The sequence below is a fragment of the Mya arenaria genome, chromosome 1 (genome assembly GCF_026914265.1).
Source record: "Mya arenaria isolate MELC-2E11 chromosome 1, ASM2691426v1".
In the NCBI taxonomy this organism is placed as follows: Eukaryota; Metazoa; Mollusca; class Bivalvia; order Myida; family Myidae; genus Mya; species Mya arenaria.
Genome location: NC_069122.1, coordinates 36,906,898 through 36,911,762, shown reverse-complemented (window position 1 = coordinate 36,911,762; position 4,865 = coordinate 36,906,898).

Here is a 4,865-nt window from a genome sequence, read left to right as displayed (position 1 = left end):
CAGACCATTATTTAACGCAAGACTGGTTGTAAATTGTGATACTCGTCACTGTTTTCTTTTCTATAGACCTATACAATGATAAAGACCCGTGTTGACGGGCTATACTTTTCCCAGTTTTACTATTACTAGACCTATTTTCTACTAAAGACCGATGGTGACATGCTTTGCAATTCCCAAAGTTGTTATCACTAGACCTATATTATACGAAGGACCAGTGGTGACATCTGATATTTGTCACTGTTTTGGTATCACTAGACCTAGTTTATACAGCTGACCTTTGGTGGCATGCTATAATCTCACCAATTCCGTTATCACTAGAATTATATTATACGAAGGACCAGTGGTGACATCTGATACTCGTCACTGTGTTGATATCACTAGACCTAGTTTATACAGCAGATCGATGGTGACATGCTGTATTTTCCCCATTCCGTTATCACTAGACATATATTATACAGAAGACTTGTTATATGCGTGACGCATATAACAAGTCTTCTGTTACCTTATTACTAGACCCATGAGACCTGATTTGACAAATGACGTCATACCGGAAACACAATTAAATGACGCCATTAAATTTTGATCCCGGCATTGTATGTTACCTTTTTTAACAATGAAATAAGTTAGATATGAGAAGGCAATGAAATTGTATTTCGATAAACTCACCTAATCATGCGTTGATTTAAGGAGATTTTGCTTCATCGTTATAGATCAATTAACCACCAGAAATCATTAAATTAAACAGTTTACTAACGTTAGGTAACGTGAGCGCCAGTTATGATACAAGGGATGAATCAGATATTTGCTTGACAAGTGTTTGTGCGTTAAGTTGGCGTGTTTAATCGGACTTAAACCCTATAAATCCCCGTCTTAAAAGGACCAAAGCATGCATCAACTTCTCACAAACTTATCGGAGACGCATTTGTTTCTAGGAAACGGTAACAACAGTCTAGATCTATGCAAAATAAAGCAGTGATAACCACGTTTAATTTGTAGTAAGCCCTAAACTAGCAAAACAGTTATTTGTTATATAATGTGAAATGTTTTCTTTATTGTATATTATTCCAAGTTTCGAAGTGCATATTGTTGTAATCGATTCGTGTCGTTCTGACATTGAATTGTTGGAGAGCAGATGGCAGAGGAGATAGAAAAGATTGAATTGCAATGGATATATAGAGCACTATTGAAACTAAAACAGTCAACAGATTTAATAACTACAGTATTATTACGCCATTTATTCCCATGAACACCATTGCAATAATTGAATTAAATACAAAGAAGGATGCATTCTTTCGAAATTCCAGGAGATAATGCAATTTTCAATCTTTTTTTCTGGATGTAAATAGTAGAAAATTGTCTTTTATTTTGAAGTGTTTGTTCATTACATTTGTATTTAGACGTTTCAAAGGCAATTTTCACACTGTATGTGGGTTGCTTTAACATAACGTAGATTTATTTACCCTTGACAGAAACTTCTTAAGGCACCTATAAGATTATGCACACTTTATCTAAGCCTTATGTTTCTACTACAAGCTTTTAGAATTTCCGATTTCTGTCATTGAAAGAAGGATTTAAGCCTTTATTAATGTTTATTGAAATAATAACAACTTTGCCATTAATTTCCAAGTTCAAAGATTGCCAAAATATCGCTAATATTTCATATCTGTAAACGAACGCCTTGTGTGTTTTTGTTGTTGTTATCCTTCATCTCAAATCAGTTTAACATAATTATTATTGTTATTATTATCATTATTATTATTATTATTTCTATTGTTATTATTATTAGTATTAGTAGTATTAGTAGTAGTAGTATTAGTAGTATTAGTAGTAGTAGTATTAGTAGTATTAGTAGTAGTAGTAGTAGTAGTAGTAGTAGTAGCAGTAGCAGTAGCAGTAGCAGTAGCAGTAGCAGTAGCAGCAGCAGCAACAGCAGCAGCAGCAGCAGCAGCAGCAATAGCAGTAGCAGTAGCAGTAGGAGTAGTAGTAGTAGTAGTAGAAGTAGTAGTAGTAGTAGTAGTAGTAGTAGTATAGTTATTATTATTAATATAATCAATACTACTATTTTATTACTATTATTATTATTATTATTATAATTATTATTATTATTATTATTATTATTATTATTATTATTATTATTATTATTATTATTATTTTTACTGTGGACATTTATCTTTATAAAGTTCTGGAAATAGTCCCCTGAACACTGTACGCACAGCATTGACCATGTTAACTTAATTGCTCTCCTAACGAACTGCGACCGGTCAGAACCCCGATTTTTTATTCGAAATAACATTGAAAATGTACCAAGAGTTGCATTGTAAAGCACGCCAAAATAGTTCACTGAACATTTTACGCACATCATTCACAATGACTGCTGAGCTGCACCCCTTACGCTCTACGGATGGTCATCCTAACCCGATATCGGTAAATCTAGATAACATTTCTTATACATCCATGCACAATTGCATTCTAAAGCGTTGCGGATGATCACTTGATCATTTAGTGCACAATATGTAACTGATTTACAAGATTACTGAGTAGCACCCATAACGGAGAGGGGATATTCACCCGACCCCCATCCCCGACCCCCATCCTTTACGGATAACCACGCACATTAATGGCCATGAGTCCTTAGTTAAACCCCAAATGCACCGCGGATGGTCACCCGATCCGCATTTTGTAATTCCGGATATCATTGCTTATTTACAAGATTTGCATTATAAAGCACGGCTGGCAGTACCTTGAAAGTTTTACGCACAATATTACCATGATTATTTAGTTGCACCTCTAAAGCATTGCGGTCGCTGGTCGCACGACTGCCATCTTTGTTCACATACGGATGGCATTGCTAGTGAATAAAGTATTGACTTTTGCAGATGAACATCCGATCTCCAAAATGTTTGTACCAGATAACATTGGAAGCGCGCCTAGAGTTGCATTCTTAAGCACTGTGTATAGTACCCTGGGCATTTTTGAACAGCATTACAATGATAACTGAGTTGAACCTATAACGCACTGGGGAATTTCACTCGACCACCATACTTTTATTGCTGTTTTTTTCGAATTCCATTGCAACTACTTGAAGCACAATTTTGACCTTGATTAATTAGTTCCAACGATCATGCACTGGGGATGGTCAATTGACCCGTACTTTTTTTTCAGCATTATTTTATGCTTAAGTACCCAGTGCTCATGCACTGGGGATGGTCACCTGACCCGTACTTTTTTATTATTTTATGCTTAAGCACCCAGTGCTCATGAACTGGGGATGGTCACCTGACCCGTACTTGTTTCAGCATTATTTTATGCTTAAGCACCCAGTGCTCATGCATTGGGGATGGTCACCTGACCCGTACTTTTTTCAGCATTATTTTATGCTTAAGCACCCAGTGCTTATGCACTGGGGATGGTCACCTGACCCGTACTTTTTTCAGCATTATTTTATGCTTAAGCACCCAGTGCTTATGCACTGGGGATGGTCACCTGACCCGTCATTATTTTCAGCATTATTTTATGCTTAAGCACCCAGTGCTCATGCACTGGGGATGGTCACCTGACCCGTACTTTTTTATTCAGCATTAGTTTATGCTTAAGCACCCAGTGTTTCGTTCTTAACCACTGCTAATGGTCCCCTGAACAGTTTACACGGATCATTTATCTCGATAACCACAACCAAAAGGCTAAAACACAAATAAAAACGTATAATCTTAATAAGAAGCTATTGTTCGTTTAGGCTATTATTGTAATTATAATCATATTAACAAACTGACATTAATTGTAAAGCTGAGCATTTTACGAAATCACTACAAATACAGCATGGGATCGCGATGGTACTCGACCAGCCTTTAATATTTACTACAATTTAGAACATTATATGTTTATTTATATTCTTGAAACGTATATAAGAACAGTTCTTGATAAAAAAGACGTACTTTTCAATCGAACATCGTATACAATAGAACTTAATAAACTCAAGAAACGTAATAAATATGTTTAATATGTAAACAATAGCAGTTTGGGTAATAACCATGCTTTACATTAACAAAATAAAAGTCTGAGTATTAAACATGCTTTACACGTACACAATAGAAGATTAAGTAATAACCATGCTTTCCACGTATTCAATTGACGTTTCGGTAATAAACATACTTTACACGTATACGATAGTAGGTTGGGTAATAAACATGCTTTACACGTATACAATTGAAGTTTGGGTAATAAACATGCTTTACACGTATACGATAGTAGGTTGGGTAATAAACATGCTTTCCACGTATTCAATTGACGTTTCGGTAATAAACATACTTTACACGTATACGATAGTAGGTTGGGTAATAAACATGCTTTACACGTATACAATTGAAGTTTGGGTAATAAACATGCTTTACACGTATACGATAGTAGGTTGGGTAATAAACATGCTTTACACGTATTCAATTGACGTTTCGGTAATAAACATGCTTTACACGTATACGATAGTAGGTTGGGTAATAAACATGCTTTCCACGTATTCAATTGACGTTTCGGTAATAAACATACTTTACACGTATACGATAGTAGGTTGGGTAATAAACATGCTTTACACGTATACAATTGAAGTTTGGGTAATAAACATGCTTTACACGTATACAATTGAAGTTTGGGTAATAAACATGCTTTACACGTATACAATTGAAGTTTGGGTAATAAACATGCTTTACACGTATACAATTGAAGCTTGGGTAATAAACATGCTTTTCACGTATACAATTGAAGCTTGGGTAATAAACATGCTTTTCACGTATATAATTGAAGTTTGGGTAATAAACATGCTTTACACGTATACAATTAAAGTTTGGGTAGTAAACATGCTTTACACGTATATA